General features: G+C 51.5%; 1 protein-coding gene across 1 annotated transcript in view; it reads right to left on the bottom strand.

The window, feature by feature from the left end:
• SLIT1 (slit guidance ligand 1) overlaps positions 1–26,229 on the bottom strand; it is a 167,665-nt gene that overhangs the window by 59,091 nt on the left and 82,345 nt on the right. The window lies entirely within an intron of this gene.

Raw genomic sequence — 26,229 nt, 5'->3', positions numbered from 1 at the left:
CAACACCCACGAGTTTGGAGAAGATGAATTCTTGCGATTTCGCTTCTATCCTAGGACCTCCCTGGCAGTACTTAAGAAAGCAGGCTTCTGTCCCTGGTCCAACATAGTGGGCCGGTCCCTTTCCCGAGGGTCTGACTGTTGTCCCCAGTTTGCTCACTAGGGGGCATCAGAAGCCTGCCCTGGCCTCCAAGGCCTTGGCCACTGCTCAGACCCAAACAAAGCTATTCTCAAGGTTTTTTTTGCCCCAGTTGACCTCCTATGTCAAAAATTGTCTTGTCTTTCCCAGTCCTCTTTGAAGTAATGTTTCTCCCTCCATTTTGCCTACATCTTGTGTTTTTGCTCTACCTTCATCCCACAGTGACCTTGTCACAGACCCAAAGGTGAACATGGTCAGGGCAGAATGAGATACACTGAGACAGGGAGGGTGCTGAAGCTGGAGAGACAAACCCAGACTGGGAGCCGCTGGTGGCCGGACCCTGGGCAGGGGGAAACAGAGGGGGCAGAGCCACGGGGCAGATAGGCGCACGGAAGGAAGTCCCAGGCAGGACAGTGAAAGGCAGACTGGAGAGCAAGGACATAGCAACCAGACAAGAGTCAGTCTGGGGAGATAAATAGAGGCCTGGGGCCAGATTCTAAGGTTGAGGATGAGGTCTTGGGCTTTGACAAGCTCCCCGGCGATACGGATACTGCTGGCCCAGGAAGCACACACTGAGAGGCAGCGTGTGGACAGGAGAAAGCCCACAGCAGAATGTCATCATAGAGATGGGTTCAGTAAGCCCTGGCTTAGCCACTTAAATCACATGGTCTCGGGCAAGTCACTTTAAACTCTCTGGCCTCGGTGTTCTCATCTGCAAAATGGGGTGGGGATGAGAAGTGGCACTGACTTTGCAGGATCTGATGTGACAGGTGCTGTGGTCTGTCATCCCTGCCTATTACTCCACTTACGCTGTCATTCCTTCAGTTCCTCAAATCCCTCCTGCCACAGGACCTTTGCAGTTGCTACTCCTCTGCCTAGAATATTCTTCCTCTACCCTTTACCCAGTAAACTCCTACTCATCCTTCATATCTCAGTCTATAGACACTTCCCCTGACTGCTCCCTCTGCTTCAGACTCCTAAGACCCCATGCTTTTCCTTCTTAGCTCTAATCCAGGTTTATAATGAAATATTAGTATACCGAATAATAATACTGACTTTGGGTTAACATCTTTCTCTCACTCCAGACCATCATCATCTCTCTCTCTCTCTCTGTCTTTTTTGCCCCAGACCATTCTCGCTTGAAAGAACTGTCTCCTGTGCTCCCTACAGTATCTCCGGACCTAGAACATTTCAGGAGCTCACTAATTTTTAACTGAACTGAACTAATGCGGATGTGATGTAGGAAAGATGTTATTAGGGTTCAAAGCTGACAGCCAAGAAAGAATTCTTGAGATATCTTTGGTGAGAAAAGAGTGATTTTATTAAAGCAAGGGGACAGGACCCATGGGCAGGAAGAGCTGCCCCAGGGTCATGAGGAGTGACCCATTATATACTTTCAAGTTGTGAGGGGCTTAGGAACGGTGTAAGTCTCTAAGAAATTGTGGAAACAAGGTTTCCAGGGGGCTAGCTATTGTTGGGAAAAGGTCATTTATTACTGTCTTAATAAAACCTTGGTCATGAAACCCTTCAGATGTATATCGGTGGGTCATATGCTTGGGGGATGGTTGCCAACATGTACCTTGGGAAGATTCCAAAGGAATTTTTAGTTAAGGTAGACTTTCGGGAGCTTGAGGGGGGTGGGGGTCAGGCTAAGATTGCCTTTTGCCCTTTGCAAAGTCTTAACATCGAGGCGGTTAAGTCCTTAGAGGAATGTCACTCTGCTTTAGAACTTATCAGTGGGCTCTAGGTAGTAAAGAAATTTAATAATTTTTCTTCTGTTTTTGTTTCCCATATTAGATGTATGTTCTCTCACTGTGATCCATCTGCATTTTTCTGGCCAAAACAAGGAAGAGTGACTGAGAGCGGAGCTGGCTAACGTGGCCTCAGCAGACCTAGCAGGAGCTCAGAAACAGAGAGGAGGTGCTGGAGAAGCACTGGTCACTCTTGTTTTCCTATCAACCCTGTCCTTCCCTTCACGTACCCTCATGGAGCCTTAGTAACTGAACACCCTTGGGTAGTTCTGAGCTGGCGCCAGCAACATGAGCCAGGAGGCCTGGGCAGCATTGGAGGAAGGTGACTCCGGTGGGACCCCACAAGATAGAGAGGGAGCTGGAGTCCCTAAGAGTCCACCTGGGCTGGGTGGGGAGCTCCAGTTGAGAGTCCTGAGGCCAAGAGCCTCATGGTCTGAACCCCACCATCCAATATCAAGGGCACTGAGAGGCAACCGTCCGCCAACTGCAGCACCCCCCGGTCTGGGACCACCCCCAGAGACCCAGGCCTGGCCCCTTTCTGTGAAGAGAAGGGGTCAGCCAGGCCCACACCCTGACTTGGGTGCTATCCCAGTGGCCCCCTCCTCCCACATACTCTGCCAATTCCTCCAGCTTCTGCCAGGGCTGGGGAAAGCAGGGCCTAGGAAGCCAAGGTCAGGACCCCATGTTCTTGCTGCTAATCCCCCTTCACGCTCTAACCAGATTGGGCCCTGCTGGCAGACCGGCCTCCGAGGGGATCAGCAGGGGGCCCAGTCGGGGACTGCTGGGCACCAGCCAAGGCCAGACTCGGCCCTAAGATCCCTGCCGCCAGCTTGCCAACCCCACTGCAGAGCTCAGGACCTGCTCTGTCTGCCTCTCAAGCCACAAGGAAGCTCCAGGCAGCCCGGGCCTGTTCCCTTGCCCTCAGAGCCTGACTGGTGACCCAAAGCCCACCCAATTAGCAGCCTAGAGGGGAAGGAAACAGGCCACCTCACCCAGGTCTTCCTTGTTGGGAGACTGTCAGGGAAGGACCTGAGCCTGGGAATGGACAGCCAGCCATGGACCCATTGTGGGGACTCACACAAGTTTCCCAACCCCTACAGGCTCCTTGGCTGTGAAGCAGGAGTCATCACGGGCTTGGGGCGTCACTGAGGCTGTGTGCAGGGCTCTCAGCCAGGCCTGGAGCCATCAGCTGCCACACCTGGCACTGGAGGGAGGGGTGGGGAGGTCAGGGTTGGAAAATCCAGGACAGGAAATCCAGAGGCTGAGACTTGAGACCAGTTGTGCCCTCAGCCCCCTTGGCAATTGGGGATGAGACCTACAGTCAGCTCCCAGCCCCTCAGGCTCCCTATCCAACAACACGACCCTCCCAGCAAAATGGGTGTGTGACTTCGGGGCTTGGGGAGTGGGGGCTGGCTCCCACAGCTACTGCTAGTGCGGAGTCCCCCCATTACCCCCTGGCTCATGCCCACATCCCACCCTGGGCAGCTCAGTGCCTGGGTTGGCCACAGCTGCGCCCCCAGGGACTCTGTTAGAAATCCGGGATTTCCGGCCCCACGGCATCAAGAATCTGCATTTCAGCAAGCCGGCCAGGTCATTCATATGCATATTCAAGTTCGAGCAGCCCCTGGAAGGACGCAGAGAAGTTTCTAACATTCTCTAATCCTCAACTAGGGCTAACCTGCTCCCAGCCAGCATTTCAAAGCGAGGGGCAGAGGCACCAGCCCCTATGCTTGGGGCACGCCCCCTCCCACCCCCCTCCACCACTACTCCCCCGCCCCCCACCCCGCACTTGGACATGACCTTCCCGAAGTGAGCAGAGGGAAAAGCAGCAGCCTCTGGCTGATCCCTTTTGGTTTGCCCCCGCCTGCTGTCATGGGCCAAGAGGAGGCCCTCACAGGAGTGGGGAGAGTGTCAACCACCCCGGCCCCATAGCCTTCCTTGCTTTCTTGGTGGAGTTTGCAGGGCAAGGGGACACTGCCTGGGGGCCTTGGGGAGAACTGGGCTGTGGCTGGAATCAGCACAGGAGTCGCTGCTCCTGGGAGACTGAGCCCCCTGGTCTCTGTACCCCACTCACTGCAGGATGCACCCACTGCAGTGTATACTGTCAGGATAGAGGGTGGCAGGGCCTCCTGGGTGGGATACTGGGGTGCTCACCCTCCTCTGAGGTGCTCCTGGGATCTGGCAGGAAACTCCCACCTTGTCTCTGCCTGTCCTTCAAGCTTGCCCTCAAACTCTACCCCTCCCCACCAGGAGGGAAGTTAGTCCTGCAATTGCCCCTCTCTGTTGGCTCTCCCAAGCCCCTGGGATGACATTCAGGTGCCCCAGGTCTACCTGGTAGGTGGTCTGCCTATGTGTGCACCTATCTCTGGCTGACCTTCAAGGTCGGTCTTTTAGAGGCATTTGGTGGCAAGGACCTAAACTATGCTGCTTCATCCTCTGACCTCGATGACCTTTACAACCTCAAAGACCTCAGCTACCTCAACATAGGGAGCAGGGCTTTGTCTGCTTAGAAATCTCAGGTACTCCCAGGAGATGCAAACTTTCTCAGGGCTGATCTCAATGTGAATGAATTTGTTTCATTGTCTCCAGAAGTCAAGTTTGAACAGGAGGAAAGAGGACGGGGCAGAAGTGACCAGGGACCAATGCCAAAGGGGCACACGGTGGGGGAGGGGGGTGAAGGTGGAACTAGTTTCCTCTGGCCTTGGCCAAGTGCCCCTGCTGTTGTCAAGACAAAGAAAAGACCAAGGGAGCTGCCTTTGCCTCCTGCTTGTGGGCTGACTGCCCTCCTAAGTAGCCAGTTCCCCTGCTAATCCTTGTGTGCCCTCCTGACCCCTCTTTCCTCTACTCTCCTAATCAGCAGAATCAAACCAGCAAAGGGCAGGGCCAAGAGATAGACCAGTATCCCGGGGCTCTGGGGGCGCTCAGTGATGGTGAGGAGCTGGCCAGGCGGAAGCCAGTCTGGGAGGAGAGAGCCAGGCGACCTGGATTCAAACACAAACTTCTTTGTGCCTCAGTTTTCTCATCTGTAACATAAGCTTGTAAGAAGAGTAAATAAACAGAAGTGTGTGAAATTACTGAGAGGAGTGTCACGCACAGTAGGTGACAATGGCACCGCCGGCAAGGCTTCAGCCCTGGGAGTTATTGCTGGGCGATCCCCTCTCCTACCTCTCCTCTCCCGGTCCTGAGCCTTTTTTTTTTTTTTTTAAGATTTTATTTATTTGAGAGAGAGTGCCATAGGCACACACAGGCACATGCTCCCAAGAGAAAGGGGCAGAGAGGGAGGGAGAGGAAGAGAATCTGGAGCAGACTCCACGCGCAGCACAGAGCCTGAAGCAGGCTGGATCCCACAGCCCTGAGATCAGGACCTGAGCCCAAACCGAGAGTCGGGTGCTCAACTGACTGAGCCACCCAGGCGCCCCATCCCCCTCCCGCGCTGGTTTTAAGATTCACAGAATTAAAGCTCACACATGCTCTGTGAGGTCTTGAGATTTTTAACAAGCGTTGAATACCCAGGTTCTTCCCAGGGAACCCTTGATATCCACACTCCTGTGGATGGTTTTAAAGGCTGACATCATGGATGGCGGGGTTTGAGCTCTGCAGGAGAAATGGGCTGATCTGAACACTACGGGCCAGGTGCCGTCAGCCCTGAAGCCACACATTCTCCGGGGGCTGCGCCCCTCCCTCCAGCCCTGCAGAGTTAATGTTGCAGAAACCTCATTAGGAAGAGACATTATGCAGCCCTGGATGACTGCACCATAAAATCAGCCTGGGTAACTTCTCCTCCAACCGGGCTATTTGTTATGCAGCCGCTGAGCATCACTGCAATCAATTCCCACAACAGAGATCTCGGATGAGATGCTCACACCTCAGAAAGCAACCTCAGAGCCCTGCCAAGGACAAGCTGCTCCGAGGCTGGCATCCCATTCAGAAGTGAGTAGCTCGGGGACAAGCAGGAAACAGAACCAGCGGGCATGGGTCCTAGCAACCAAGGCAAGAACAAAGTAATGGCAAGAGGGTAAAGAAGGCGAGGGGGATGCAGGCCCCTTCTAATCTGAATGCCAGGGCAAGGCCTTCCCTATACACAACCATCACACACTGACCCCCAAGGAATCACCAGGCATTCTACTGAGCCCGAGCAGAGATGCATGGGGCAGACAAAGCTCTTGTCCTGGATACCTACAGGCTGGTAGAACCAATAACCTCAGGCATTCCCAGACATGACACACAGTGGTGGGGGGGGGGGGGAGCACAAGTGCAGGAGAAAGAGTCAAGATCTAGAAGAAAGAATGTGAGGTCTGGAGCCAGACAACCCTAGGCTCGACTCCAAGCTCTGGCACCATTTACTGCCTGTGTGCTCCTAGACAAGTTACTCCACCTCTCTGAGCCTGGTGGCTCATGAGTGCACGGGGGTTAAAAACAGCTCCCTCTTGTTGAGTTGTGGTAAGGATTATAAACCACACATGCCTTTTATATAAAGCACAAGACTAGCCGATGTTGTTAGAAGTCAGAATCATGGTTACCCTTGGGGGTGGGGAAGGCCCCTCGCCTTCTTTACCCTCTTGCCATTACTTTGTTCTTGCCTTGGTTGCTAGGACCCATGCCCGCTGGTTCTGTTTCCTGCTTGTCCCCGGAAAGAGGGACTGGAAGATTCTGGGGACTCCAGATGTTTTAGTTCTTGACCCTGTGCTGGGCACATAGGTGTGTTTGCTTGTGAAAGCTCAAGTGTTTTGCTTGTGAAAGCTCAAGCTATTTCATAGACATGAAATATAAATATGATATGATATACAGATGATATATAGAAATATAGATATGAAAATACGTGACACACACATGGATAGCTGCAGCTTGCTGTTTGTATGTTACACTTCAGTGACAAGGTTTTCAAGATAACATATGCAATGCCACTCTCAGTCCCTGGTGCTTTGTAGGCTACAACCGACGCCAGTGCGGGGTATCCCTGACCCCTCACTGGAGGAGGCAACTGGGGGAGAAAAGCTGCCAGGGTGACAAGTTCCAGAAGAATTGGAGCTTATGATTCTAAGTGGGGGGGATATGCAGACTGAGGGGCTGGTGGGGCAGGAACAATGCCCACCCCAGAGTGAGGAGGGCCTAGAACTAACTGCAAACAGACACCGACGTGGGAAAGCAGTCTCGGTGGGCATGTGAGGAGTCTGTGCTGGGCTAAGATGCTGCATCACCCAAGGAAGACACAGCAATGCATGTTTTGGTTCCATATCTTCCTGAAGATAGGGGGTCTGTGATCTGCCCCAGGATCAGACCTCAGGTGAGCTAAGATGCTGCTTCTGGAGGAGCAAGGATCTTGGGGAGCTCAGGGTAGGAGTGGGGGGAAATGGACCCACAGAACTGCCTTCAGAACAGGTCTGGATTCTTTTTCTGCCTTGTTTCAAGAAGGTGCTAAGGCAGTTTGAAGGATACATTATTAAATGGAGTAAGGTAACAGAAACCAGAAGAGGTGGAAAAAAAAAAAAAAAGGACAAAGAGACAGACAGAAATGGGTAGACATATATAAAACAAGAGAGAGAGGGGTGCCTGGGTGGCTCAGTGGGTTAAACCTCTGCCTTCGGCTCGGGTCATGATCCCAGGGTCCTGGGATTGAGCCCCGCATCAGGCTTTCTGCTCAGCGAGAAGCATGCTTCCTCCCTCTCTCTCTGCCTGCCTCTCTACCTACCTGTGATCTCTGTCAAATAAATAAATAAAATCTTTTAAATAAATAAACAAATAAAACAAGAGAGAAATACACTCTGTAAAAGCCTTTGCATCTACTTACACAGGGGCCCTGGCTTTCCCCGACCGCGGGGAATGTGGAGATGGAAGTGCTGTGCACTTTATGAACCTGCAGACGAAAACAAGCTTGGGAGAGGCATGGCCTTTCCTGGTTCCAAAACCAAGCATCGAGGCCTCCCGCCAGTCTCCCCAGAGAGGTGGCCAAAGGATGGAAAAGCAAGACCCTCATCAGCATCTCCAAAGGAGGCCCAAGTGTGCTAGGTCACTCGCTTCTCCATCACTTCCCAAGAAGCCAAGTTACAGATCAGCCGATTCTCCAAGAGGTCAGTTTGCTAAATTTCACTGTTTCCTTTATCAATGTGGTTTTAGCTGGGTGGTTTCCCATTTGTCTTCCCAGCGGCCTCTTAGAATCAGTTGGATTGTCCCTGCCCCACCTCCCTGCTCTGCAGCCACAGGAAGAGACTAGGGGAGGTTTCACCATAGTTCAAACACCAGGAGCAGGGGTAGAGACAAATGGAGCAGTCCTTCACATACTCTAATAATGACAAAATGCAAACCGGTCAACGCACGCCAAACAGTTAAAGGAAGTAAGTCAAGGTGATGAATTGGTCATTTGACAAATTGGCCATTCCGTGAATTGACTTTTGGCAAATTGGCTTTTAGCAAAATGACATTTGTTTTAAATCGGTCTGCTTCTGACATAGTGATGTGTTTCACAGGACAATTACTTACACTCCCGGTCTGGTACCAGAGCTTAGGAGAAGCCGTTTTGCAGACTAATTAGCCCCACACTATCTAATACAAAGCCTTCCACTGGACTAGCCTAACCCAAGGTGGAATTTAGACTACTTTGAGGGATACACACACGGCACAACATGCGGGCCATCCCTCCCCTGTATCATTTTCCTCAGTTAAGCTCACCAAAAACCTGAGGCGCACACTCTTTGGGTTCTCCCAGGTAAGGACTTGGGAGTGGGATGGGTGGGATTGAGTGTGGTTTGGGAAGGGGAAGAACTAGGGAGGGGGCAACAAGGCTGGGCAACTAGAATCCAGGCTGTGCCGAGGGAGGGGACTCCATTAGGTGCCAATGACCAAGTGGCCAGTCTGAGCTTCCCCATGGAGAAGATAGAGGCCCTGACCAATGTGATGGGGAGCTAAGGCCACAACAGATACCTGATTCTATCTGAAGCCTGTGGCAGGAGCAGTGAACGAAGGAAACCAACAGAGTTTCACCAAGTCCCAGGGCCATTACCAGTCCTCTATTTCCTGACCACCTTTTTTTTTTTTTTTTTTTTAAACCAAAGGCAACACCCAATGTCTCCCCATTTCTTGCAGTATACTCTGTACTGTAAGTCTTGGCCTCTGGAGTTGTTCAGAAGAAAAGGGGAGCTTGAGGGAATGGGATGGCAAAAGAGAGGTCAACCTCCCCTAATGTCCCTTCCACATAGACACACAGAGGCGCCCAAAGAATATAAGACCCCTAACCACTTCCCAGGCAGGCAGAAAAACAGAGCGCTGGCTGGTTACAGGGCGAGGATGGTCTTTAGTTGCTGACAGTTATCCACAAGGGGCCACCAGGAGGGAAAGCCCAGGAGCTAGGAGGAGCCCTTGCCCGGAAGAGCTGTCTATGGTCCTAGGAGCCCGCATCTGGAGGAGCTGTCCTTGGTCCTGACACCTGTTGGCTGCTCTTCTGGTCAAGACTGAAGATACATTTTGGTCCCATCCAATTTCAACCTTACCCATCTGGCCCACACACTAGACCTTGTCTATTGAGCTTTTTTCCCAAAAAGCCCACAGGACTTTTAGCATACACAGAGAGGGTCAGGTAAGCATCATTATGAGTTGCAAGGGACCCACTCTTAGAGAATGTGCTAAGCCCAATCCACACAGGGAAGCTACTTCCAGATAGGGGTTACGTTTGATCCTGCCCCATTTCTCCAGAAGTCAGACCTCCCATTGCCCAGACACAAACCTAAGCACAGAGAGGTGCTGAAAACTGGCTCTGTCCCCAAACACCTTCCCTCAGATCCTCCCACCAAACTTTAATCCTTAGGACCCTAACGGTCATCACTGACTCTTGTATAACACACAATTATAATTAATGATAATGATGATAATGATAACTACATATATTGGGCACATTTACTATGTGCCTGGCACTGTGGTAGGTATTTTATATGTTTTATATATATTATTTTACCCAATCTTTAAAGCAACCTTCTAAGATAAATACCCCCACCACTTGGCTGTGCTGACTGCTGGGCATGTGTAGAGGGTATGGGAACTCTCTGTGTTTTCTAGTCAATTTTGCTACATATCTAAAACTGCTCTAAAAAATAAAGTCAGTTTAAAAAATTATCACCATACCTATTTTCCAGACAATGTAACTGAGGCAAAGTAACTTTCCTAGGCTTTCTGACTGCAGACCCCACAGTTCTCCCACTATGCTACACTGGCTTAGCACGTTGGAATCATCAAAGTGATGGACAGGTGGGCGGGAGGCATCTAGATGCAAATACATGTCAGCAGTGACATTTGATGAACTTGGGGGAAGGAGGTAAAAATCTAAAAAGCAGAGTGTGATAATGAACACTCATAATGTTGACATTGAGTCATCAAAAAAAGGTTAAATTACGTTCAGGGCCCTCTGTTTTATTTTTTTATTTTTTTTTTTTTTTAAAGATTTTATTTATTTATTTGACAGAGAGAAATCACAAGTAGGCAGAGAGGCAAGCAGAGAGAGATAGAGAGGAGGAAGCAGGCTCCCTGCTGAGCAGAGAGCCCGATGCGGGACTCGATCCCAGGACCCTGAGATCATGACCTGAGCCGAAGGCAGCGGCTTAACCACTGAGCCACCCAGGCGCCCAGGGCCCTCTGTTTTAGAACTGAGATGACTGCATAGTAACTTTTAGACATATCTCATTTTTACAAATGGCAGGAGGTTCAAGTGTTTTTCCCTGAGCAGTCATGCCGTGGGGAGAGCAGAATGTCAGCCTCAGGCTGGGATGAGCGTGGTTGAGGGACTTCTTACAACTAGATTCCTAAGTCACTCCTTCCAACCCCCCTTGTGGTTGAAAGACAGGGAGGCACACTTTGGAATCCTGTGATGAGGGGCTTCAGTCACAGTCAGTGCGGATAGGTGTGTCCCCGGCCCTCTCACCCTGCCCCTGTTTCACTCTCCTCATCACCTACCCATTCCTCCATGCTTCACAAAAGCATCTGCTGTTTCACATTGCATATCTTGAGTCTCTGGCTGTCAGTAAGGACAGCACAGCTGTTGGGAAGGACACATCTGTCCTCTGCCTTCCCCCCTGGAGAAAGGCAGACTAACATGAGGAGACAGACCAACATTTAGGTCACATCTACAAGTGGCCACAGCCACGCCACCACGGAATGCCAAGTTCACTGCATGCCAGCCTGAGCTTGCCAATCACGGCTTTTGGTTCCTGTGTAGAGCATCTAGCCAGGAGACAGTAACATCCCAGCTTGCAGAGCCCAGGGCCTCCAGCCCAACCCTGTGCTCCAACCCACGTTTGCCAGAGCTCTGCGCCAGAGAGATTGTGTGGATCAGCACACAGCCAATATTTCCCATTTTTCATCTGTCATTGTTTGAGAACAAAGCCACATTGGAAAATACGCAGTAAAAACTACAGCCCTATTACTCACAGTGTGCTCAGAGATGCACAATATTGGCATTGGAAGAAAGGCAGAATCTCAGACCCCATCCCAGACCTTTGCCCTTTTTTGGAGAACAAGTGCCTCAGAGGAACAGAATCAGAACTCTGCATTTAATAAGGTGACTTGTATGCACAGGTAAGTTGTGAAGCACTGGATAGAGCACTACTGCTTAAACTTGGCTGCACATTAGACTCTGGGGAGCTTTAAAAAATACTAATGCCTGGACCCCATCTCAGAGATTCTGATTTCATTGGTTGGGGTAGAGCCTGGGCATTGGGATTTTTGAAAGACCATCTTACCCATTCCAGTGTGTAGCCACAACAGAACATCCTTCTACACATGTGATCTTTAACCCTGTCCTCTCTTCCCCTCAGACTACTCGTCTTGTCCTCCTCCACTCAGTGTACCTCCCCTTACGATGCTGTTTGCTTCTCCAATCCCTTCTTTCTCAGGATTTCCAATCTACCAGGATTACTGAAACTAGTTGAGTATCAAGAAAATTAGTTCAGGGGCACCTAGGTGGCTCAGTGGGTTAAAGCCTCTGTCTTCGGCTCTGTTCATGATCCCAGGGTCCTGGGATCGAGCCCCACATCAGGCTCTCTGCTTAGCAGAGGGCCTGCTTCCCCTCTCTCTCTGTGTGCCTCTCTGCCTACTTGTCATCTCTGTCTGTCATATAAATAAATAAAATCTTTTTTAAAAAAAAAGAAAAGAAAAAAATTAGTTCACACTAGAGTGTGAATGACTGACAGCCTTGATGTCCATGAAGTATGTGTATTTTTAAAAGAGGAGGATTCCTTCATCCCTGGTGACATCTGCTCCATTTTAGGAATGTAAAGAAGATGCTTGTAGCAGAAAGGGCTTTTCTGGTCTCTTGAATTTACTTTTTCTATTCAGCTAAACTTACTATACAGGAAAAGAGCTATTTATAGCATAGGTAAAAGTTTATTATTAAATTCCATGGTTAAGCAAAGACACCTGCCTGTTTACCTGTGTGTATGTGCCACTCTGTCTCCTACTGATGGGGGCCTGTCCTGAGACATTTTTGGTGGGAGGGAGAAAGAAAGAAAGAAAGGGGAGGGGGTAAGAGGGTACTTTCAGAAGTCAGGAGCAGAGCCTGGAGGCCAATGCCATAGGTGACAGGATCAGATGGTGACCACATCTATCATAACTTTTTTAAAAGATTTTATTTATTTATTTATTTGAGAGAGAGTGTGTGAGACAAATTGAGAGAGAGCACGAGTGGGTGAGGGTCAGAGGGAGAAGCAGGATCCCTGCTGAGCAGGGGCTTGATTCTAGGCCCCCGGGATCACATTCTGAGCCAAAGGCATACGCTTAACCGACTGAGCAACCCAGGCGCCCCATCCCTCATACCTTTGTGGTGACTCTGGTGCCAATGTTTCTGCACAAGTACACTCCCCTCAGACTCAGGAGCTGCCATGGGGAGGGTCCAGAGACTGAGGGAGGGTAGAGGCCAGACCAAGTGTATTTAACACATGAGCAGCAGAGGCTTGAACCGAAGCCAGAATCCCAGGCAACGCCTCTGAGCCCACCAGCACACCCTTGGGAGGCACCCCAGAGGAAGACCCCACGGAGACCTGATGGGCCATAGCCCCAAAGCTGAAGAACCCACCCCCAGGCTCAAGGAACAAGGCAAAACCCCCTGGTGGGAAGGTAAGGAACCCAGACACAGAATGAGAGACACGGAGATGAGAGACCAACAAAGAGAAATGGGCGAAAAGAGAATGGAGGAGAGAGCAGCTCAGAGAAGGAGACAAAGAGAGCCAGACAGAAAGAGATGGCGGGGCCGAGACCCCCTGACTGAGGCTGAGGCTCAGAGGCAGGGACTTGGCTTTTCACAGTAGCCAGAGGCGAGCCTGTGTCAAGGCTGACAGCCGCTGAGGTGCAAATGAAACCAGCGTGTGAGCCTGCTGGGGCCCTAGGCTCTGGGCTCAAACACCTGCCCCCCCCCAAACCCCAGCCTCTCTCCTTGGCCAGCAGGGCTGCTGGGGTAATTTGCCCCTGGCTGGAGGTGTGAGGCTCCAATGATGAGTGTGAAGCCTGCAGGTGACCCGCCCTCAGGGACACACCCTGTGTGAGTAATCACCCGGCAGAGGTGGGAATGGAGCCCGGGCTACCTCCGCTTCTTCCAGGCAGAATCAAGTCCCAGGGTGTGCATGCGGGTGTGTGCGTGTGTGTGTGTGCACGCATGCGCGCATGCACGTGTGTGTACATGTGGGGGGCGCTGCTGTCCTCACTCGTGGCTGGAGAGGGAAGGCTTTTACAAAGAGAAGGACCTGAGGGCTAGTGGTAGGCTGGGGGCCAGAGCCAGTAGGGAGAGGAGATTGTCGTGGAAGGGTGGGGGGCCTCTGGGAAACAGTGGCGTGCTGGGTGCACCGTTCATGTTCTCTCTTGCGTACCACAAGTCCAACAAGCACTTTCCATGTAAGCTAAGAACAGAGACTCTGGAGCCAGACTGTCTGGGTTTGAATCCTCACTCTGCCCCTTACTAGCTGGGTGACTCTGACCTTGTAGCCTAACCTTTCTGTGCCTTAACTTTCTTCTTCCTTAGACTGGGAATAAGAAATAATAATTCCGGGCGCCTGGGTGGCTCAGTGGGTTAAGCCGCTGCCTTCGGCTCAGGTCATGATCTCAGGGTCCTGGGATCGAGTCCCACATCGGGCTCTCTGCTCGGCAGGGAGCCTGTTTCCTCCTCCTCTCTCTCTCTGCCTGCCTTTCTACCTACTTGTGATCTCTCTCTGTCAAATAAATAAATAAAATCTTTAAAAAAAAAAAAAAGAAATAATAATTCCATCGAGCTCAGGGGCTTCATTGAGGATCCGATGAATGAATATGTGTAAAGTGTTCAGATCGGTCCCGACCGGCCCTCGGTAATTGCTGCGTGTGTTAGTCATCGGCATCCCAGAGTCATACAGCCCCTGGAAGTGCCGGCCGGTGGGCTGGGGGCTCTGTCGGAGCAGCAACCAAGACAGAAGAGGTCCATGATTCCATGGCTTTCCATTTGGGTTGGGGAGAGAGAGACACTAAAGAGCACAACCGAAGACCTTCAGGCTGATTTCCAAGATGGATGAGTGCCACATGGGAACTAGCACAGGGCACCCTGCTAAGGAGTGACTGGGAAGGAAGAGGTTTTAGTGGCCAGTGTGGTCAGGGAGGGCTGCCCTGTTTGTCCAAAGGGAAGCCAAGTGGTGAGAAAGAGGGAGCCAGACAGTCCTGGGGAAGAGCATTCCGGGCAGAGGGAGCCGCAGGGGAAAGACAATGAGAGAAGAAGGAAGTGTCAGGGGACAGAAAGGAGCCCAGTGTGGCCAGTGTGGCCAGTGTGCCATGAGCAAGGGAGGAGGCGTGGCTAGAACGGAGGCAGGGACCAGCCAACAAGGGCCTCGAGAGTGTGGCAGGACATGAAGCAGGACTCTATGTGGGTTAGAAGCTGTTAGGTAGGAGACAGGCCAGGTCCCACTGACACCTTCAAGACCGGCTGCTGGGAGATGAATGAATTATGAACGGGGTGCGGCAGGGGGCAGTGAAAGCAAGAGTTGAACCTTCTTAACAACCAGGGAGGGAGGGTTTTTAGGATGAGGAAGCTGAGGCCCAGACAGCAGCTCCAGGATGAGGGGAGTACAGGCCCACAGCACTACTCTCCACAGAGTGCTTACGTCTCCCACGACTTGGTGCCTTCTCTGTTACCACTTACAGAATAGGTTCAGTTGGGATCCCAGGGTCATCCAGTTGGTCCGGAGTACGGCTGGCCCCAAAGCCCCTGTCCATGGAGGTTGGCCCCCTGCTGGTGCTGAGGAAGGGCAGAAGACCCCCGGGGGCCCTGGTTCTGAACACAGAGCTCTTTCCTGCTCCAACCCCAGCACACGTGCCCCCATCATAGATGGAAATAACTCGCTGTGATGGGAGGAGGGCTGTTCAATGTCAGAGGCGGTGCAAGGGGCAGAAACCCCTTTATGATGTGTTTGAGGTCATTTCCCTAAGCCGAGAAGACACCTACCTCCCCTACTTTGGTCCCAAAAGGACACTCCAGTTTGATGAGATTCTATCCCCTATCCCCAGAACTCAGCATCTGTCCCTTGCAGAAGGCAAACACTATAAATTCAAAGCACGGATTTATTTTGATTTTTTTTTTTTTCCCATTTAACATGGACTTGCCAGCTGCATCAGAAAACCCATGACTGTGGGCCTGTTCAGACACATCCCCTGCGTCATTTCCACCATCCTCTCCCTGGAAAGGAGCTTCTCTTGATATCTTCCCATGAAGCCTGCCAGGCTCCCTAGGGAACTTAACCTTTGTTCATCTCACTACTACCAATTAGGGACTCTACTCTGTGAAGTTACCCGCGACGTGGGAGACTTTTGTGTGGCAGAGTAGCAAATTATTACCGCTGGGCAGGGAAGATAACCTCCAGGGTTAGTTACTGCCCCGTAGGACACTAACCAGCTCTGTATCTCTGGCTGTCATTTTACTTCCACGTTCTCTTTCACTGCGTATAAGCGCTCAGTGCCTGAAATTCTCCTTGAGACAACTTTACCAGCCTGCTGGCTTTCTCATTAATGACGTAAATAAACCTTTGGCACACAACTATTTTCTATTTGTAGGAGAGTCAAGTTTCTAGCTTTTTTACAGTAATGCTGGGGCTGCCGTTTATCTTCGTCTTGCAGGCGAGACGAGTGGGGCTAAGAGAAGCCAATGAATCAGCTGAAGGGCACAGAGCCAGCAGGTGCATAGGCAGGACCTGGACGCCCCGCAGTCTGCTGCCGGAGCCCACAGTCCCAGTGCCCCTGCCAGTCCCACGGGTCATCTGGGTGCACAGGGGGCCTTCGAATGACTTGATTGAACTCCTTTATGTTACAGGAGCGGACCCGGAGATGATGGGAGCAAGAAGGCTTGCTGGTGAAGGGCATAGGACAACTACAGCTGAAAAGACACTTCTCTCTTAATGACTGCCTCGTCTACTGACATTTAGCCCAGGTCTTTGCTGGGTCAAGGCCACCCACAAGGAGCAAAGAGTGCCAGCCACACAACGAAATCTCACCTGCCTGCTGGAGAGGTGAGCCATCTCCAGCAGGGAGTCACTTCTTAGAGTGTCAGCAGGGCTCTGACCCTCTGACCCAGAGGCCACGGAGGCCCCAGTGGACCAAAGAGGGGCCGCGCAAAATCTGCACATCTCCTGGGATTGTGTGCACGTTTTGGCCTCTGTGCCCATTGCCTCCGATTCTCAAAGGGATACAACTGTGAAAAGATGACGCATCCTGCCTTGTCTGCAGAAAGCCCCTGTCAGAAGCAAATGAGCTGCCTGAGAAAGAAACACATTCATCTCCGAGCACTTGCATAGGTCAGCCTGTCCAAATGGGCCCATTCGTGACTATGAGAACAAAACCATTCGAAAGTCATTGTTTTTAATTGGGTCATTTCCTTGGTCAAGTACCTAAAAGGCCCAGAATCTATAGGACTGCCTGTGGAAGGTCCAGGCCTACGGACACATATGCCCACTCAGATGCCACTTCCAGGAGCACAAGAGCAGCCAAAGGCCTCAGGGCCTCACCCAGCAGAATGGAACATCAGCTCCCGGAGGTAGGGATCCTCATCGGCATTGTTGGCCAAATACTTCAGGACTAGAAGGGAGCCTGGTTCATCTTAGATGTTCCATAAGTGTTTGCTGACCAAATGAGAATTGTCCAGGAGGAAAGAGATATGTTACTGACTGATGAGACCTCTAAAAGCCATGCCAAGGGCACAACCCAAAAATAAGATTGATAGCAAAAAATACTTGTCCAAGATCCCAGAGATGCGGAGCCAAATTGACCCCTGGACCATGTCTGTCTCAGTCCAGGTCTTAACTACACAACACTGCCTCCCTCGATTCGTGGGAGAGGTGGCGGAGGACAGAGCCACAGCAGGGAGAAAGGAAGCATTAAGTGAGGTGAGAAGAGGACAGTGCAACAGTCGGAAGATGTGACCTGTGCTGCTGGGACAGTGCTTATGAGGCTCATGGAAAGGAAAAGAGGAGAAGCAGCAAGATGTGACAAAGGCTGCCAGCATCCATTTTTCCCTGTCCCTTCTACTAGAACTGTGATTTTATTTGGCTAACAATTTGCCCAGATAAAAGAGTACATTTCTGGCTTCTCTTGCATGTAGGTATGGTCAAGAAGAGGTAAGCAGAGGTTGCTAAATGAAAAGCTTCCAGAAAATCTCTATGAAGAGATTCTCTGGAAGCTTTTCATTGCTAGAGATCCCCTTTTATCCTTTCTTCCCCTCTTTCCTTCTTTTTTCTGCCTAGAACCCATATGAGATGACTGGAGCTCCAGCAGCCTTGTCGAGCCATGAGGTGACCTTAAGGAGGGAAGACAAAGCCTAAGGATGTTGAAGCAAAAGGTAGGAGGACCTTGGGACCTTGAATCCCAGCTGGTTCTGGAACTACCATGCTTTGATGTGAGAGAGAAACTTCTATACTTAGTTTGAGCCCCCTTTTTAATATTAAATTTTTTTTTTTTTTTTTTTTTTTTTAGTTTTCTTTATATAGACTCAAACTCAATCCTCCCAACTGGCACAGAAATCACCTTGGGGGAGAAGACCAGCAGAGTTGTGCAGCACCCAGCATTCTATCTGCAGAAACATCAGATGGAGGGTCTGTAGGCTTTGACATTGGGCTTGACCACAGCAGGAAGCATAGTCTTGAGACGGGGAGTGGATAAGCTTCCTTCACATCCCAGACTCTCTCTTAACGCAGGTAACAAGGGAGGGTGAGAAGACACAAACAATGATGTTAAAATGAGAGTGAATGCCAGAGAAGCTGATAACTCCAAAGATGAGGATTTTCAGAAAGTTCCCAAAGCATGTTAATCTGTGGGAATAACTGTAGGCAGCAAGTTCTGGGGCTAGTCCTAAAGCCAGAACCTTCAGGACCACTGCCAGGCCACAGGGGACCTTTGTGGGAATTGGAGAAAGGTGCCCCTTCCTCAAAACACTTTTATTTACTTGGAAACTATCAAAATAAATATACAAGTCTACATTTATAATGTGACTGGTATCCCTTAGAGAGATGACGCCCTAGGACAGTGCACAGCCTGCACAACTGTAGAGTGACTTTGCACATCCATCTGGTTCCACCACACCTGCATCAACCGCACAGCTCCAAAACTGGCTGAATGCTGTGCTCCTAATGATGTCTCAGCCTTATTAAGTGACGACTGCATAAGGCCATGTGGGCCCTGGTTAAAAAGGCAGGAGATATTTCTACCCTAAAAAAAGATGCAATGTCAAGTTCAAGCACCTGGTTCAATGTCCTTCAGAAGGAAAATGCAGCTATGTGGAAGCAGGGAACAGTTACACTAAGATCAGAAGTTACTATATCTCTTGTCCATAAGTGTGATAAAGACCAAGCACACAGCTTAAGTAGAAAATCACAGTCTAATAATTTGTGGACTGCAAGAACGTATGGCAAAATGAGAGGGGGCACGGATACCTCCAGATTTTATGGAATTAATTAAAGCTTGTTTAAATCATTTTATTGGTCCAGCCCCCAGCCCCTTGGAGGGAGGAAAGCACTTTTACAATTTATGGAATTTAAATAAATACAAGCAAATGATCTCAAGAAATAAATTATTCCAACTTTAATTCTCTGCCCCTGCCCCAACTACCAAAAAAGCCCCCAAACCAAACCCAAACCAAATCAAACCCAAACCAAACCAAGCAAGAATGAATTAAACTCCATCTGTGCTTTCCAGCTGGGGTCCAGCTGCTGGCGTCATCACACCTTAATGCTAGTCCTGCACTAACCACGTTTCCCAAGGAAGGTCCCTCTGCTTGGGGCTCTCCAGGCCCACCACACCCCTGTCACACTTCACATCTTCGGATGCCAGCTCTGGGACAAGAGAGGAGAAGTGAGCATGCCTCAGATGAAGAGGGGCGGGGGCTGAGTTAAGTGCCAGTGAGAGTCTTAATGAGAAGAGCTGGAGTTCACCCGTCAATGTCAAATAGTTCCTAGAACTAGTGCCCAGGACAGAGACAAGCCATCCCAACTGTGGCAGGGAGAGAAACGACAGCCATCCTTGTTGAACTTGCACTTGTGCCCGGCACTCTAACGGACGGGGCACTGTTGGGAAGCTGACAGGGGGTAATGCTCTGCACCCTGAGACAGAGGACCTTGGGCAAGTCCCTTGGTCCCTCGGGGCCTCAGTGTCCCCACCTAATAAACCAGGGCTATATCTAAGGCAATGTTGCTCAAGCTGTAGTGCGCACACAGGTCCTCTGGGGTCTGGTTCACAACATAGGGTGGTCTGAAAGTCTGCCTTTCTGACAACACTGGCCCTTCGCCTCGTTCTCAGCAGCCGCACAGGGAAAGCAAGCCTCTCCCCGAGTGAGCTTGGCAGCTGGTCCCTCTCCAGCCTCTCTGATTTCATCCCAGCAGACAAAACAGCGAGCTGTGGACAGAGCCCAGCGAGCTAGCCAGCTGCCTTCTGCATTTCCCTTTCCAAATAAAATTTGAGATGTCACTTTTTTTTTTCTTGATCACAGAACAGCCGAGGAAAGAAAACAAGTATTTCCTCCTTCTCCATCTCTGATTCCCAACCCCAATTACCACTTGCCAGAAACTAGCCTTGATACCTTCCTGTCCTCTTCTCCCAGCCCCCACACCCTCACCCTTATCTGACAGGGATCCCCCCAACTCCTCAGGCCCTCCCCTCCACTCTCTGAGCTCACCTCTGGCAGAGGCTCGCCAGGCTTATTTTTAACAGCTCTGATTGAAGCTGGGATCCCGCTGCCATTTATACTCCCTCCTCATTATCAGCTCCAAGCTTCCAGCAGCCAAGCTAAAAAGGCTTCACAGAGCAGGAGGGGCCAGAATGAAATGTCAGCAGCTCCACACCCGTGCCTCCTGCCTCTTGCAGAGCTGTCCCACCACCTTACGGTGGCCATGGTCCACCACCAGCCCTCCACCAGCCCCCCACCAGCCCGGCCCGGTGGCCAGCAGGGTCTTGTTCTTGTGAACACATTTTCTCTTCCAAGCCTCAGGACACGTGGTATGATTTAGAAATGCACCGATGTGAAAAGACTCATAGAAGCAGAAAAATTAAATCCCATTTAGTACTGTACTGAATGAGAGCCACCAATGAGCCCCTCCTGGGCAGCTTTGTCCCCATTTAGACATTAGGCACATGTAAACCACCCACCCATCACTCTGCTGAACTTAACAGCCTTCCTGCCCCTCTCTTGAGATCTGCAATATCCAAAGCTCCGTTTTCTCCTCTCTAAAAGAGGATCGCCATCCCCACTCTTCAGGCTACTGGGACCGTGAAATGAGAACAGGCAGGTGCCTGCAGTCGGGCTCCGCCAGCTCCCCACCTTGCATGGCCGCCCTCTCCCTCAGGGGCGTCCCTCATGCACACCTCACACATCAAATGCTACAGTCACCTCTGGTCCTTGAAGCTGCTGACCTGTTGAGCCTCAGAAAGGAGAGACAGGCGAGCAAGGAGCGCCTCAACACTTCACTGTCTCTGAAGAAATTCAAGGTCATGTTTTACATCTGCTCTGCAAGGTCAGGGTTCGTGGGAGTGTGTCGGACTCACCACGAAATAATTTACTCCTGGGTCACCAGGGCAATAATTTTTCAGAGAAAGCATTTCCAACTCAGTACACTAAAATGTCAGTTCATTAGGGTTGTGGGGGTGGGGTCAGGGTTAGAGGCGAGAATTAGGATCTTGGTGACTCTTCTGTTGGGAGGAGAAATGAGCTGTTAAAAGCACAGAGATGACATGAGATGGAGTGAAGTGAACCACATAGGCACTGGGACATAGCGTTAGGTCGCCACGGACTTTCTGACCATACTTCAGAGGATCGCCTGCTTCTGGCCCAGAATTGACCATGGGTAACTGAAACTGTGGAGGTGAAAAGCATATGGGTACTGGTACAAAATAAAACAGTCTAAAATGTATGATAAATGGGTATCTTAAAAAAAAAAAAAGCCTGTGCCTCTCAAGGAGACCCCTCTAGGAAGTCTTCCCTGATTTACCCCAGTCTGATCACTGAAGACGACTTTATAGTCTTTTAGCACTTGGCTATGTGGTCTTGTCTGCAATCCAGTGCACCTCAGGAAAACATTAAATTTCTCCTTGTTTCCAGCATTCAGGGAAGCCCATCCCCAGCCACACACTGTCCACAGGCAGCCATGGGCCTTGTCATCTCTGCCATTCCCACATATATCTCTACAATCACCAGCATAACAATTTTGTTAAGTTATTGTTTTGATATTACCATTTCGGGTGAACCAGGAAGCCCAGATTATATAGTTCAATCTGCAAAATTCTGATCACACTACCAGCTATCAAATGTCTGGCAAATCCAGTCGCCTTGTGACAGCTGGAATGAACGACTATTCCCAGAGTGCTTTCCACATTAACACAGTGACTGGACTGTGTGAGGAGTACAAGCAGGCATGTCCTCACGGAGCTCACTGACGAAACTAACAGTGATGAGTGATCCTGATAGCTGAGAGTTCTGGAACTCTCTCTGCGCTCTACACCACAGTGTAGAGCAGTGCTATCACACTCCTCAGTTCAGAACTGGGGAAATGAGGCTTACTTAGGAATGTGGTAACTAACTCAGAGAAAGCTGCACCGCTAGAAAGCGGAGGCTGGGTTTCCAACTCTGATATTCTTACTCCAGAGCTGAAGTATTAACCGTGAAGTCCATTCTACCACCTCAGACCCTGACTGAGACAGGACCCCGAGTGACAAAAAACCCGGGGGGAGGGGGAACCCTGAGAAAGAGAGAGAGAGAGAGAGAGACAGGATCCTGAGAGAGAGAGAGAGACTAGATTCTGAGAGAGAGAGAGACAATCCTGAGTGAGAGAGAAAGACAGATCTCTGACAGAGAAAGAGACAGGACCTTCAGTGAGAGAGGGACAGAACCCTGACAGTCAGAGTCAGGACCCTGACACAGAGAGAGAAAGATGGGATCCTCAGAGACAGACAGGCCCCCCGAGTCAATGGGACAAGCGTGTAACAGTCACCCAGCCCCCACAGGGACGGCTACACAAAGGAGCTGACTATGGAAGGAAGTCATGTAGAAGAACGCCCCTGGGCTGGAGAGGCTTGGGAGGGTGACTGGAAGTCAGGTGAGTGTTGAGGGGAACATGAGGATTCAGACAGGCAGAAGATGAACCACGCCCATGGTGCTGAGGGTGTGCTGGGACAGAGCTGAAAAGTGGGTCTGTCGGGGTGTATGGCGAGAAACAAGCCTGGAAGGGGCCTGGTGCCAAGGGGCCCCTGAAAGCCAGCAAAAGGAAGGTAGACCTGAGCCAATGCAAAGAAAACCACTGAAGTTTCAAAACCAAGAATGGACCAATTGGAGTGATGGCCAGGCAGGTGATGCCTGGCGCCCGAAAGGGGAGGGCCAAGGAGGGAGGGGGGCCATCTGGCTTCCCCCAGATGTGGAAATGTCTAGGGCAACAGATCAGTGTGGCTCTGGAGCTCTCCAGCTGTGTGGCCCTGGACAAGACAGCTAGCCTCTCTGGTCCCGTATTTCCCGAGAAGTGAAACAGGAACAACCGTAGCCCCTCACGTGGGGCTGCTACAGGACAGAATAAGCTCATGTGCGTGACGCACTTAGCCTAGCACCCAGCTCGCAGTACCTCGAGGTCATCGGCTCTTATGACATTAACAGAAACACAGGCTGGCAGGGAGGTCCTGGGATCTGCTGGGACTGAACCTCCATCAGGCGGTTGGGAGTGAGAGGTGGGGCTGGGGACAGGGGTCCGGGTGAGCAGTCTTGATTTGCAGGTCACCTTGGGAAGGGGAAGGCTGAAGTCAGAGGAGGGCGGGAGGGGTCAGATCTCCCAGGCGCCCAGGGGACCCCCAGAGCAGCAGGTTCAACAACAGCAGCATGCGGCCACTGCCCCCGGAGAGTTTCCAAAAGCAAGAATGGCAGAAAGGTCATGAGACTCTCCAGGGGCAGAGGTCCAATGTTACCGGATCTGTTGTGCATCTACTCAGGTGTCTGTCCATCTGTTTGCCCCCAGCGACCGCTGGCTCGGCCCCTTTCCACCCCTGCCTTTTCTCCAGGCCCTGGCCCTCTATCCGCATACATGTGTTGGGTCTTCAGGGCGGAGGCACTTTCGGTCAGTCATTTGTTCTGCTTTTCCTTTTCAAGCAAATTTAGTTCAATGGCCCTTGAGCAGCTGCCCTGACCCAGAAGGGGGAAAGGCAGCCCCAGGAGGAGAAGGAGACTCTGGCAAGCGTCTGGCCTGAGGGAAGCCACACAGCCAGGCAGTGGCCCAACAGCGGCTGCCTGCCAGGAGATGGAAATCATACATGAAATCAGAAGACAAGCGGCCCCAGGCACCCCCGGCCTGGCTCTGACAGCACTGACAGCTAATTAGAAAGCTCCATTTGAGCCTCACGTTGAAAAGCCATTTAATAATTAAATGTCTTATCTGTACTGAAATTCCTCTGACAATATATACTTAGAGTGTGGCCAGAGAACACATTTTCTCACTTCCGTCACCCTACAAGACACAATATTGAATCCAAGCATCTCCCTCACTGACAACAAGTGACACCATGTCACACGATTTGTATCGAGAGTGTTTGAGCGTCAGGGGGACTCTTCCTCCAGGCCCGTGGATCGATGTGGCACAGAGAGACTCACCCTCAGAAACAGGCTTGACACGAACATGTCCCTGCACAACTCACTGAGCTGGGAGGCAGGGGACAGGGGAGGGCCAGCAGCCTCATGGGCTATGAGGAGGGGCAGTGAGATCTGCATGGTCCCCCGAAGCTGCACCCCATCCTGCTGGCAGCAGGGGCCATAATGTCACCAGCATCCCTAGGTGCGCTCTGAGGGCCATGCAGAGCTGCGAGCAGAGGGTAAACCCCAAAGGAACACACAGAAGTCTCTACAGGGTGACCAGATTGAGGTGGGAGGGAGTCCCAGATGGTCCCATTTGGGGCACAGAAAATAAAAGAGAGGGAGACTGCCCACATCCTCCTGCTATTGGTTTGGAGCTCTCCTCTTGGGACAACCCAAGCACTGCTCCCCCCTCGACCCCAGGACAGGCTCTCAGAGAGCACAAAGCTGTGACTCTGTCTCTGCTTCTGGAACTTTCTCTTGCCATCCGATTGCCATCCGAGCCAAGGAAACCCCCAGCAGAGACTGCATACTCAAAAGAATAAGACCTGAAGGGAATTTAAACATGACCTCGTTCAACTCTCTCCTCTGACCAATGTAAGAAACTCAGAGAGGTCAAGGGCCTTCTCCAAAGTCACCCAGCTGGTTAGCTAGTGCTCTTTCCACACCCCCACCTGCCATGCCTCCAGGAAGCATTATGGCATCGTAGGGCCTTTGCAGTCAGAACGTTCAGGTCCAGATCCTGCTCTTGTCTTACAGGCGTGTGATGTGGTCTACACCACCAGCGCTGCCCAGCCTTGGGTAGTAGCCGGGACTTGTGGCTGGCCTCACGGTGAGCCTCTGTGCAGGGCCCCAGGCCCGGACAGCACCGCCCTGCTTCAGCGTGTTTATGACTTTGCATATCAGGGATGCTTGAGTCACAACCAATAAAACCAAGCCTCTCTCTTCAGTTCATGCTGTCTGCTAACTGTTGGAACTGTCCTGGACTATCATAACTCAGGGACATCAAGGGTCTTAGAAAACACTAACTGTACCTGCCCCAGCTGCGACCCTGCCCTCAAGGTGCTTTCCATGCTCTTGGGTTGAACTGTTTATTTACTGTGGGCTCAACTGCTGTCTCACCATGTGTGGTCCTTGGAGCAAGAGGGTCCAATCGCCTGGGAAAGGCAGAGCAGCAAGCCCCTCCTGGACCTGCTGGTTCAAGCTCTGCATAGACAGGAGACCCCCAGGGGACTTGACACTCCTTCCAGCCTGGGAGGCCCTGGTTTAGGACACTGTGGGGAAACCCAAAGCTGAGGGCCCCAGAGCCAGGCTGGCACCCACCGCACCATCAGAGACTATCACAGACCATGTGTGACATGGTGCCACTGTCCCTCTGCTCTCGAACAGGAGGGCGGAAGAGGCCCAGCTCGGCAAGAGCTCAGGTGGAGAGGTTCTGAGTTTCTGCGGATGGCAAGCCTGCTCCAGTGGGAGGCATGGCAATGCGGCCAGCCACTGAGTCAGGAAACCGTTACACAGTGTCTGGGGGGGTACAGGTTCCAGGCTCCCCAACCTGGGTCTGTACACCCACTCCTTATTCCCCAGCCCTGGGACCGCTGCAGTCTGCTCAGGGCTCCAGGACTTGTTCCTACATGTCCACTATGACGGACAGATGCCGGGAGAGCCCGCAGGTGAAAATCTGGCCCTGGCCCGGTCCCTGATCGGAGCTCCAGCACTGACAGCTCTGACTGTGATCAGGAGCGACGGAGACTAACTGCTACTTCACATACCGTGGGGGGGCAGCGCTGGGCCAGAGAATAGTGGGTGCAAGTCCCAGGACCGCAGTTGGTGCCAAGCACACGGGCAGAGCAGGAACCGCGAGCTCTCCCACAGGGAGCATGGTGTGTGCTGGGGTTCAGGACAGGGAGCGGGGGACACGGGGAGCCAGGGGAGACTGAGAGGGACATCCTTTCTCCTCCTTTCTGTCTCCCCCAACACACAAACAGGCAGCTGCACATCCTCTCTGCCTGCAGCGGGACACAAGGCTGGGAGGATCGAGCTGCCCTAGGGTAGAGGCGACCAACAGGCCTAGAGGCCCCAGAACACTGCCCCGGTCTGTAGCAGACAAGCAACTCTCCCTGTGGGGCCGGGAACCAAAAACCAAGGCATCGCCGGACTCCGTAGAAACCACCTCCTGGGCCCCTCCGTCATGATTTTAACAAGCTTCCACACAGCCGCTTAATTTTTACAACAGCTGTACTCTTTTTCTTTTTCTCCTTGAAATGTTCGTTTTA

The sequence above is a fragment of the Mustela putorius genome, unplaced genomic scaffold (assembly GCF_011764305.1).
Source record: "Mustela putorius furo isolate JIRA1106 unplaced genomic scaffold, ASM1176430v1.1 tig00003909_pilon_pilon_pilon, whole genome shotgun sequence".
In the NCBI taxonomy this organism is placed as follows: domain Eukaryota; kingdom Metazoa; phylum Chordata; class Mammalia; order Carnivora; family Mustelidae; genus Mustela; species Mustela putorius.
Note: the sequence above shows the minus strand (reverse complement) of the source record. Positions and strands in the feature narration are given on the sequence as shown.